The sequence below is a fragment of the Pogonomyrmex barbatus genome, unplaced genomic scaffold (genome assembly GCF_055798465.1).
Source record: "Pogonomyrmex barbatus isolate J1 unplaced genomic scaffold, ASM5579846v1 scaffold18, whole genome shotgun sequence".
NCBI classification, from domain to species: Eukaryota; Metazoa; Arthropoda; class Insecta; order Hymenoptera; family Formicidae; genus Pogonomyrmex; species Pogonomyrmex barbatus.
Genome location: NW_028297114.1, coordinates 4,560,569 through 4,573,529, shown reverse-complemented (window position 1 = coordinate 4,573,529; position 12,961 = coordinate 4,560,569). Strand labels below are relative to the sequence as shown.

The 12,961-nt window shown below is 38.4% G+C and overlaps 1 long non-coding RNA gene across 2 annotated transcripts in view; it reads right to left on the bottom strand.

Moving 5' to 3' along the window:
- The window catches only part of LOC148937004 (uncharacterized), a 25,036-nt gene extending 12,075 nt beyond the window's left edge, over window positions 1–12,961 (bottom strand). Inside the window, exons 1-2 of one of the 2 annotated variants that reach the window (XR_016138848.1) lie at window positions 11,769–12,961; window positions 4,626–4,849 (exon numbers count right to left, since the gene is read on the bottom strand). This is a non-coding gene — a long non-coding RNA (uncharacterized LOC148937004). The remainder of the gene's footprint in view (window positions 1–4,625; window positions 4,850–11,768) is intronic. The other variant, XR_016138849.1, reaches the window with a different exon arrangement.

The following is a 12,961-nucleotide window of genomic DNA, read 5'->3' as shown; positions in this document are numbered from 1 at the left end:
CAATAATCCGGCCGGCTTCGATAAACCGTGAGGGTGAGGATGAGTGAGCGTCAGTCCGCCGAAAAAAAGATCTCGTCGTGGGGAACGAATTCGCAGGGCTTTCGAACAGCTTTATCCGAGAGCTTGCGAGAGAAAGTGAGTCGTCGTGCTGCGGCTTTCTTGCGCGGAAGAAACGCTTATCTGATTACCATTCCGATCGTTTGTCTCGACGAGATTGTCGGTCCCGTTCTTTTTACGCGAACGGGACACGAGAGGGAGGCATCTTCACGCCGCCCCAGCCTAATAAAGTGTTACTTATTCAATACTTCGGGCTCGCTCGTAAAGCACGAGATCTTGCACGCCTCGTACGGCTGTCAGACGTGGCGTTCTATTCGCACGATCGCGATTAATCATGCCGCAAGACCGCGACGGATGAGCGACGCACGGAAATGAATTACTCGCGCGTTGCCTCACGCCGTTTACAGTCGCTATCACTGTGGCGAGGGGGGAAACCTTCGGGCAGCACTTGAGGGTGCCGCTTGAAGCGAGCCACATAGCCATCGCCCACTTAAGGAATGTGCCTTGATTACAGAGGAAGAGACATGCAGCTATTCGCAAAATTCGACGTAAACGACCGGCGGAAATGACCGAATTAGAAGCCCACAAATTCGAACGGTCAATAAAGCTATGGTGTGACGTTTACGTCATTTACAAGTAAATAAATGGAATGCCGACAGTCACGAGATTCCTTATCCGAGAATTTTCTTTCCTTTTACACTTTATTTTATTCCTTTAAAAAAAAATCTCCATAAAATCTATCTAATCTTTCTTGTCTTCTCCTTTTTCTACGAGCTCTGCTACTCGAAGGGAATTCCGTTATACCGCACGCGACAATGTAAGCTGATAGAATTCTTGCCTTTTGGTGATACGACTTCGTTCCGATTTCTTCCAACGTAATTGGATAGTCGGCAAGCTGTCGGGAAAATGTCGATCTAGTCGCAACCCCTAGAACTTTTATTTAAGAAATCCCTTGCTACCTTTTCTTTGAAATCAAAAGTATAAATGTTCAAATTGTACACGTTATGTAGAGAGAAGCATTACATATCGTGAATTGCATATTTATAGTTTTTGAAACACAAATATACGTATATGATAAAACATACATAGACAATATCATATAAAAAAACCGAATGTGTCAAATATATAAATCCTTTTATTTAAATACAAACTCTGTTACAACGAGTTATTTGTGTAATTTTTCAATATCTTCTTTCAATACTAGCGACAATAGTTTAAACATTACTCACAAACGAAGTTTATGATACTGTACTATTTGTGTGTGTGTGTGTGTGTGTGTGTGTGTGTGTGTGTGTGTGTGTGTGTGTGTGTGTGTGTGTGTGTGTGTGTGTATTAAATAAATATTTATTTCTTAAAAAATTTATGAAATTGCATAAATATAGTATACGCAATATTTTCTTACAATTTAAATAAAAAATAAAAAGTAAAATTGAACAATTATACACACACACACAGTTTTCAATTAATTCATTGTTTAAAAACAATTTTCTACTTTTTCAACGTTTCTGAAAGACTCGATTGTGCAAATCCGATTCTCCGATACTGAATTAAGACGCGGAAAGAGAGCGTATTGTCTTTCGCAGACACGATCCAACCGATTTCTATACGATCACTTTCCTCAGAAAGCGTACAATTCAGATCCATGTCGTCGTAAATTTTCGATCGTACGGATTTTCCACGATAACGTCGAATCCGTTACGTGACGTATCTTCCCCGACCACTTAGGGGTCTTATCCGGAGTGCTAACAGACGCGGCAACACACGTCAAATCGCTAGTCATTTCCGCTTGAAGTTTTCAGCCGTCACCCGGCACCGTCGGCGAAACGACAGTTTCTGCCGATACGATGATGAATATTTTAAGATGATCCCCCGGTAGGCGCGTGACGTAAAGCCTCCGATGGGAACTACAATCTTTATTGGTACGTGACTCCCGAGGAAAGAAAGCAACGATCGAGCGCACCCAGAAGCAAGATGAAAAATTAATAATGAATGAAGATGACGGTACGTGGATTTTTTTTCTCTAAGAGTTCAATGCGGTTCGTCGGAAAGTTATGACGAAAAGCGCGTTTTAACGAATATTGCAGTTATTAGTAACAAAAGATCTCCGATAGTTGTTTGTATCGTTGCAATAACAAAAAATTCCGAATGAAAATCGTAGAAATTTCCCGCGGAACGATACAAATCGTAGAATTGTAAGCTAATCGTAGAAGTAACGTCGGCAATAAAATGGATTACGTGCACAAACTATCGTGTTTAGTCTGGGGTTGTAACTATATAAAGTTCGAACCACGAAATTGGCGGAGGAAAGAGGCCTGATCGTTCCTTCCGTTTCAGGATCGTGAGGTTCTCTCTCCGAGGATTGATAAAATTTTCAAGAATATCGTTTGCCTCATCTCAAGTACGTCTAGTAGTTTCCAAGACGAGCAGAAAGGTTACTTTTGGGATATTTTTAGAATATATCTTGAATCAATATTTGTGTTCCACCGCCAACGTCTTAATCAGAAATAATGGTGGAATCAGCTCGCCAAATTGCAAGAGAAATTTTGTTTAATTTAAGAATTAAGCCAGTTACTCGATGAATTTAGATGTTGTACATCGGTAGTATTTTTCATGAGAAATTGTAATACATTCATCGTCTAAATGTTTAACCAAAATACGTATACGTATTGGTATATATGACATCAAGATATATAAATATTAAAATACGTGTTAAGACGTGGTGTTTCTATTTAAATTTATATTAACTATTTATGAATCTTTTTGTAATAACCTAACATCAAAGTGTATCTTAATCTACTTTCTTTGAATAAAAGTTGAAAAATTATTTCAATATTACGATAGAGTATTATTCGCGGTTGGCCAAGCACCGGAATAGTATACTTATAGGAACAATCCTCCCTTGACTTTTATGAAAGAAGAAAAGCTTTCTTAATCCTCTCTTTCTCTCTTTAAATCCTCCGTTCTTTATCTATGCGAACTGCAGACTTCTTACACACAGATTCCTTTTAATTGCAAATTAAGTTGCGATAGACGTTTATACGTGCGCGTAAGATGACATTGTAATAACGAAAAATACAGTCTTGGCGTCCCTTATTCCATACGACCTAAAGTAATTCTAAGTCGACTTAGAATAAATATTAACATAAAATATTAATGATGACAAAACTAACACGACGCAATTAATAGATCTTCTCTAATTTCCTACTTCACCAACGTGCTACAGCACGGAACTAATTGGCGCGTTACGTAATACTTATTTCGCGGTCGAGACGGTCGCTTCAAAGCCGGCTATAATTTTCAAAGCGAATGCTGCGCTTCTCGACATATGTCGAAGTTTCTTCCCGGTGCCGTTCCGCGACATTATCACCGAAGCATGAAATTAGAAAGCGTCTGCTCTTCACTCTATCACCCGTTTCCCGATCCGGCGATGATGAAATTTTCGAAACATCGCGACTGACACTCGACGACACTGGAACGTATGTACTTAAGCAGCTCTCACACGTGGAGCGATCCGATCGCCCCTGTCGCGTCGAATTTCGTTAATACCTGTCGCCGACACGGGGAATCGATCAGCTGGAATTCCTCGGATGGTTTAATCAGTGCGCGAGGAGAAGGTACAATCTGTCATTCCGCTCGAGATTTGTCACGGTAAATGCGCTTAAACCGACATCGACTTATCCTCTCCTATCCTCTTACCTAGTATCCTCTCCTCTACTTTCCGATATATATCTCTTGCATTTTTCTTTCATCCGCGCCGCGTTTTGTTTCGCGTTTTCCTTTCTCCTCCTCGTCGTAATTTCTGATCCGATTGTGTCTCTGCTTCTCGCTCGGTTCAACCCTGTCCTTCTCCAATTGTGAATACGCCGTTACTTCTCCTGAAGGTGATACGATTCAACAGAGAGGAAAGTCAACAGGGAGAACGTCGCGTTTCATTTCGTCGCCGTAATTAAAACTCTTTTTCTTGTACACCAGAAGATATACCTCGTCTAAGAGACGCTGACACGTTTTAAATATATATTTTTAATAGCATATATTTTTCATACGTCTTAATTGCAGCAAACTTTTCGGTGAATAATAATATACTGATTTGTTGCGAAAAAAAGATCTAATCATAAATTATCATAAATATTAATTACATTCGGATTTTTCTTACAAATATTTATAAATTTTAATCGATATTCTGTTATATTTTTAAATGATGATTTAAAAATATTCAAGAACTATATAAATTCTCGAGGAATTTATTGTCTATAAAACTTTGAGATGCGGTAATTTAATTCAAGAACAATATTATAGTTTCTTTCGACATCGTTCTTTTCTTCGCGGACGAAATTATCCTATCTCCTCCTTATTCGTATTTCATTCTGACTTTGTGACTGCCTTTCCTCGGCAACGGCCAACATTTTTCAACCGCGTTTCCTCCTCGTGAATTTCACGAAGTAGCAAAGTCTCAATAGCGATAATTGCCTGCGCGAATGTGCTCAGAGAAATTCTTCTCTAAATCAACATAGACATCGTCGAAGTTTAAAGAGGCACTCGAGCTTTTGCGGTCTGCGTTAATCCACTACCTTTTGCGCTTCACGTCTGTCGCTTTTTCTTGCCACCGCACCGGCCGCGGACCAACTCTTTTTGTCCACCCGGAACGAGATTCAGTTGGGAATTGCGTCATTCGTCCCTTGGAAAATCCACCTTGGATCAGTTCGTCCGTCAAAGGAAGATCTTCTGAAAAGTTCCAATTACGGCGAACAACGTGCAGAAGTTGTGGCGGATCCATACCTCGGGCAACAAAACTCTAGGAAATTGTGATTATTAGTGGCGAAAAGAAAGCCGGACGCAACTTTGAACGTTAAATTCTGTTACTGTAACTGTTACTCTGCACGCAAGCAAATGTGATTTGCATCTACACGTGCATCTATACGTTCACGTTAGTTTCAAAGACAATAAGTTCGACATAAAATAGATATTTTTTCACTTTTACTTTTATGTTTTCGCAAGGAGATTGACCAAAAAAATATAATTCGTTAATGAACGATTCTTCCTTAATGGTCCACATATTGTTTTAATGGGAAATTATATATAAAATATAAAATGTACACACTGAGAGAAAACGAAACAGCTTTGATGACTACAATTTTATGTTTCTGAAATTTAAATTCTTGCAATTAATTTTATGATATAATAAAAACTAAAGTAATATTGAGTACTACTATAAAACTATGGTAGTGACATATGTGAACTATTAATTGATAGTGAAAGAGTAGTTCAACTATAATAGTATTATATTACTTTATACAAATAGAATATATTTATATTTTACACAAATATAGATATAGATACTAGATTTTTCCAATTTAGAATAAATATTTTTTTTAAATAAACATAATGTTATGATATTATCAAGATAAGTTTAAAGACATTCTGACAATGTTATACAATACATTGGTTTAACTAACAATTTACTACAAATAATATTACTATATTTTTTTATAATAATATTACTTATTATTTTTACTACTTACTTATTTTTACTTTATATAATTGAAGCATTATGTAGTCTCAAATTTCTAGTTGCTGATATTTTTTTTTTATTGTAAAAATTATGTGTACGATGTAATATTATTATTATAAATATTATTATAAATACAGATAAAAGCTAAGATATTGTTTTCTTTCGAATTGTTAAAATTTTGTTTATAATCTAGGATATTGGAAAATGTAATTCTCGTTAGTAGAACGAAGCTAATAGTCGATAATTATTTGCGGGAGGAAAAAAAAGATTTTTTAAGAAATTTTTAATCTTGAATGATTGCGTTTGGTCGATAGAACGAAGTATGGATTCTTGCCGGTTTGTTTTTCATGGAAAAGTACCTGCACGGTTGACTTGTAGCATCGACTCGACTAACGCTATGTACCCCAAGAGAGTTTCGCGTAATGGAGAACGAGAGAATAACATAAACATCGCTTACCGAGTATAACTCAAGAGGGATATTATTAGATATCGAAATTCGGACAAATCCTAACTTTTATAAATAGCAGAAAAAGTTAAAGCTGTAATATAGGAAGTAAACATTGGAACATTAAGGAAATTATAACATTGGAAGTTATGATACTATTTACTCTATGAGAAAATTAATTTTTGCTTAAAAAAAAATCCTTTTTAAATCCTTTTTAAATTTGAAATAATTTTCATTCGCCTTTCAGTACATATACGAAAAATTATTTTTAGATATTATTATAAAATAAGATAATATTTATCTATAAAACTTTTATCAAGTTGTAAAATTGAATTGAAGATATATCCGTGAAAATAGTTCAATTATTAAAACTAAAATAATTAATTAACAATATTAGTAAAATAATAGATATTATATTATCATATTACTTTTGTTATCTAAAAGAAGAGAAGTTAGATCATTTCTACGTGTCTTTAATAACATAAATTTTTTATTGCTACCAATAATCCGTGCTTGATAGGAATAAGTTGAGTTACGCTGCTAATCACCGCGAGCGAATTAATCAACTTGCTAACTAAATCGATACGCGAACGTCCTCTCGTTCGTAACGGACGAGAGGGAAAGCACCGAGATAGCAGCTTTGAGCTGCTATCAAGCACCGCGTCCATGGGGACTTCTATATTGGTCTCTCATCACCGTCCAAGTGAGAGTTGAATGCCTTATTCATAAATATCGATTCTATATACGAGCGTATTATACCCATCGCTAGAGCACGCAGGATAAATACTCGTTTCACGAGGAGCGGTCTGCAAATGGAGAAGAATTGAAAGGGGAGAAGACAAACATCGCCTTGACGTATGCGCCGGGAGAGAAAGGTAGAGCAAAGAGAAAAAGACAAAAATGACATTATTATTAGAAATACCAAAAGTCGAGCGATACGAGACTGATGAAATTCAAAGAAGTAATATGGATAATTAAGGACGCTTGAGAGAATTTCTGTTCTTCTTTTTTTTTCCCTTTAATGTAATAATGCAGCTCAGACGCCGATATTTTCTTCTTTTTTAATAACGCGATTTTATTTATGTCGGTAGGAAAATGGTGGATCACGTTTTTTCCGACGAATACGTGATACCGTTGATGGGCAAATAGAAAAATATGCGGGTATTTATTCCATACCGCTCTTACAATTCCCCGATAGCTGAAACTTTTTTAATGGATGTGAATCGATCGGAAATCTTCGGGGAATAATGTCTAAAATTACACAAAAAAGAGGAAGATAATACAAAAATATTCCTTCTGTTACATTTAAATAATTCGCAACGTGAGTTGCTTGAGTTTGAAGTTCGAGAATATTTTGAAGTCCGGAAAATTGATACAAATTCGCGTTAAATTAGACCCTTCAAACTGCTTTATTTCACTATGACAATGTCATCGATTTATTCATTTATGAATCAAGGAGAAAATCTAGAGCAGAAACGCCAGAAAAAAGGAAGAGAAATATGTTTTGAAAAAAGTCGAACTTGACGGATTCGCTGAAGTGATTTCGACAACGTCATTTTTAACAAACCTTCAACGACATGGAAATTTCTCCTTCTTAACTCGCTCATACATGTGTCATCTTTATCACCGATTACTCGCCGATTGCCGCTAATCGTGCCACAATGAATCAAACGAATTGGCGACGCCAAGACGTTACGCTAGGCTAATTTCCATTCGTGTGTGCGAACGCCTCGGCACACCTTCACATTTATCGTATGATTTCAAAACATACGAGAAAGGCAGCGAGATGATCGCCGGTCTCCGAGGTAAACTAGCGATCCAAGAATATCTGTCGCATTGAACGCGATTACGCTAATGGAGCAAAGTTAAGCCTTTGGAAAGTTGTTATTTCTTAAAATAAAAATTGTTCAGATCTTAAAGTTGAAACTTAAGCTATGATAATCGTGGAATTTTTATGTTTTGCCATAATTTATGCGGAGTACAAGAGATATAAAGATAATGGCTCCTGTGAATAAAAGGAAAGCAAGTGCTCTTAGAAGAGAAAGCTTCTTCGCTTTGAAATACGGGACGAATAATTTTTCTTTTTTTTTTTTTTTTACGAAATTGTCTAATAAGTCAATGTAAATGCGACATATTTCATGCCTCCTATTTTTGGATACTTTGCGCAGCCGCCATTCTGGGGCACTCTTAAAGGCCGATACCCAGCTTCACCGATATCTCCGATATTTCTGGGATGCATGGGATGTAGCTGTTTGTTAAGGTACTGTTTACAATGGCGGTGAAGAAAAACAACAGAAAGGGGTGGCCTTAATCAAGAGCATAGGTTTCCCCTTTAGAAAGAGGTAACGGGGTATTCTTAGAACGCTAAGAGGTGGTTGTCTCTCGGTGATCGAGTCCTTGCCGGGGATTATTGATGCGACGGTTACAATGGGAATTGCTTCTAACTACCTGTAACTCTCCCTATAATGGATAGCCTCCGGGAAAGAAGCTTTTCCACGAACCACCTTGAATAGCAAGGGGAAACGTAACAATGCGACTACTGGAGAAACGTATTTCCGCTGTATCGCAAGTAAATCGGAAGTCGCCAAAGGTGGCGAGTGATTAACGTGGGCGAGTGAATGAATTGTTTGGCGAAAGATCACTAATGCCGGCTTTATGGAACGTGCAAGAGAAATGTGTTTCGAATGTTAATTTATCAAAATAATTTATCCAGAACTTCATGCACAGGGTGATTCTACATAAATGCAAAAAATTTTAGATTGTAGACTTTTTTGTCGAAAATTAAGATGAGGTCTTTTATATAAATATATATTTTTATATCTCTGTTTGAGGAATTACTTTTACACAGGAGAAGAGGAAAATTAGGTTTTTATTTTTTTTTTTTCAAATTTTGATCAAGTTAAAAAAATGAAATTTGAAAGATATTTTTCACTAATAAAAAGGATATATTTATCAGTTATATTTATTTATTTTTTTTAATCTAACTTTTATCTCTCTTTTTAGAGGAATGTAACTCTTGAGGGGAAGGATTACAGGAATATATGTTTGAAAGACTTTCCTTAATTTTCGACAAAAAATCATTTCCTAAAATTTTTTACACTTGTTTAAAATTATTTAACAATAAACGTATATATGTGTGATTTGTATATCAATACTTAATGAAACCATATCGATATATCGGACACATGTCTTTAATATCACGTTTTTATAGTACTTTTTTTATACCTTACGTTATGTATTCGTTAAAATTTAGCGCTAAAGCGTTCAGAAACAATTTTACAGGCTAAAACAAGAAAGACATGAGTAAATTCGCTTTTGTATGCTAGCGTTACCACAAGTAAGGATAACGGAAACGACGTAGCAATTTCGAAACACTTGTACATTTGCAAATGATAATAGGATGATTACTGTCGATCGTCAGACTGAATGTTATGTTTATGTACTTAAGATAAGATAATGCCTCCTACACAACATCTCCCGATGTTGAAATCCAGAGCTCTTTGGTGAAGCGCATCGCGGTCTCGATTCACGTTCTGAAAAGGGAGCAGCGCGAATCGAACGTTGGAAACGATTGTACGTGCGCATAAAGCCAAGCATTTGTGAGCTCTTCCCATGGTTCGTTCGTCCCTCTTCCGCCGCCTCTGTGTACTTTGCCAGTAGTCCCTAATTGCGGAGTGCGATGTTCGACAACGAACGATCGATGGATTCGGTACGGTTTCCTACCCTACGCTCTGCTGAAAAATGAATCCACGCTAGACGATATATCTCCCTCCCCCCGTCGCCCTTCGTGGCGCAGGTATAATTGGGATGGGTGTATGATTAATCGATCGGCAGGTTAGTCGTCGACGAATCGGAGACAAGCTCACCGCGGTCGCTCGTTAATTACCACGACGCTTGATGGATCGCCCGCGCGAAAATACAGACGCGGTTAAGTGTCCTTCACGTAAGGATTAGTGTCGTTATGTTCGTGGCGCAAAATTCTTAGCTCTTGTTATAATGTCGGGTGATCATTCACGTAGCTAACATAATCGGTAATCTGCAGTAGTTGCATTGCGGGAACTTCGTCTAAAATGATGTTTCAGCAGAACGCGGCCGCAGCTGCGATCCGTATATCGCCGCGAAGCGATACGAAATTTTACGTAAACTCTTTACGAGGATACTTTACGATACTCGAAGGATTAGATTAAATTGTGCTTCGAAGCGGCAAATAAAGAGTAATAGTTTAAGTCAAATTTTACTCTATCAGTCACGGTTTGTAGTACGGGAAATGCGAGAGTTTTCCGATTCGCGAAAAACGCAAGAGTGCCGAGAGATAATTGCTTCCGCCGTCGCTCGGCGCTAACAATAATATTGTCTTCTCGAGAGTTGCGTTCCACATGGAGAGATCATTCATTTTATTTACCTCGTATTTCAAAATAACCTACAAGTGAGTGCACAAACGCAGTTTGCCTTTACTTTATTTTAATTCCGCTTCATTTTAATCTCATTTCGCACTTCGTCGTTGTGCAGACGTCGCGCAAGGAATTACAATACTATGAATGTTAAGTGTTCTTTGTTTAAATTCTATGTATATTGTTTCTTTTGTTTTACACGAAGTGCGAGTGTGGGAGTTTATATTTTTATCATATAACAGAGAAAGAAATTTTGCATATAAAATTTATAAAATAAAAATATCCGGATAATTATGATGTTCTATTCAGACTAAAATACGTGTTAATTTATCGTAATCATTCAATCTCTTCTGATATAGAGACTTTTTTTTCTACAAAAAAAATTTTCAATCCTCCATGATTGAAGAATAATCGACACCGCGAGAGTTTCATTAAGGAAAAATCGATACGGGTGACATGAGACAAGAGAGATACAAATTCATATATAAATCGCTGAGACGATCTAAAAGTCACGGGCATAGAAATTCTATGCTGACATGTCACCGGGATAGACAAGAGGAGGAAACGAAAATGCAAAGGGAAAAAAAAGAGACAGGTGAGCGTCTCTAACGACACTTTCATACTCGAGTCAGCTTCTCTCCCGCGCGATTCCATCGATAAAACTTTCCTCATGAATATTTTATAAGTCGATCCAAGTGATACAACCCTCGGCCAACGATGCATCATCGTGGGCGCTTTTCCGCCGATTCTCTTGATCGAGAACGGTTCGACTCCTTCCCTACCCTTGATTCATCTCGCCGTGTCCGCGGCAGAATGACGATACGCATGCGAACGTGGAATACGTTCGGCCCCTCGTGTAAATCCTTGCGTTATATTAAGCTATACGGATTAGGGTTTAATCATTAAGGGTATTTAGGCCCGATTATGAATGCGTATTCAAGGGGTGCGCGATACAAGCCGTCGCGATAGAAAGAGGAGAGGCTCTATTATTGAATACACGTATTACTGAAACCGGCTCTCGCTTCTTCAACGTGAAACAAAAAGGTTTCTCGTGATAAATGGTCATACATATTTTACATCCTTAACCCTCCATCTACTGGCTCCATTAAACCCGAATGTGTTCCCAGGACTACTTTTATATAATTAATTTAAAAGCACGGTTTTACAACTTTTCTGACACTTGACGTGTATATTAAATATCTTATCACATGCATTAAATTATCATGCGGATATAAAATTCCATTATTTTTTATTCAATTATAAAAGAAATAGAGATATGTACAGCCGGACGATAGTCATGATAGAAAATATAAAACATAATCTCATCTCTTTCTCCAGTCTCAAAAAAAATCGAAGGGATACGTACTTTTATTTTTAAAATCGGACCGCGCAAAGGGTGCGTCGATAATACAGGACATTTTCCGTTTTTCACCCCGAATTTTCACCTCAGAATTTTCGATGGCGCCTGACATGATGTGTGCGCGATCGTGTCACACCGCGTCAACCCTTCCGCTTTCCACCTGGTTGCGTTCCTCTTATGGTGGTGCTGTAGAGTAGTCGTCACGAGCTTTTTCACATCGCTGCGCAACTTTTTGCGGAGTACCGACTCGAACTTCCGCATCGTTTCGATCGCTCTCGCGCTCGCTCTATATTCCAACGCGGTTCTGAAGCTTCGTGATGACACGTAGAGTCTGTTCGGCGTACTACGAGTCGTCGCTTTCTGTTTAGATCCCACAAGAGATACAGCCCTCCCTGGGTGTATCTCTTTACCTCTCAGCCAACTATTTTTTATATTTTGTGTCGCCGTCCGGATCTTAACGACGAGCAGCATCTTCCGAAAAGAAATCGTCTTCCTTTGTTCGATCCGCAGTTCACATCGTCGACTCCTCCTTTCCTGTCTCTTTCATCGGTGCATTTTTCCAACGCCCGTCTTCCCGCTATTTCGCTCCCATTCTCTTTCACATTTCGCCTCGCGCGCGCTATACTCCACACTCCTTGTCTCGCTTTAGAAGATTCCTCGTTTCATCTCGCTTCAGATGATACCCGCTTCTATTATCTTTCTATTATCAGCTGCTTTTATTTTATGAACACTCCGCGCTGTCGTTTCGTCTTTGTCTCGCCTCAGCACGCACTTTTTCGCCTTTCCTCTTTCATCCGATTCAACCCCGTCTCGTCCACTTTCTCGACCTTTCGTCATCTCACTTCAACCATCGCTCGTCCGTTTCTGCTTCTCCTAACCCTCTTTGCCATTGTCTTTCCTCCTCAAACCCCCGCGAGTGTCTCTCTTCAACGTCACTCTTCGCGCCATATCTTCTTCCTTCAACCATCATTCTCTTTCTTTATCTATCATCCTTTCCATGCCCTGCCTCTTTCTCTCTTCCTCTCTCTAGCTGTCTCCCACCAACTTACGCACACCCAGCGTCGTCGTCAAGCGCCGGTTCCGTGGATTGGTCCTGCGCGCTAGGGGATGCTGCGAGATAATCGTATCCCCTCGCCCCTCGCGTAACCAACCCCCGCGAGTCACCCCACGTCGAGGGAAGCAGCAGTGAGAGCCAGGCC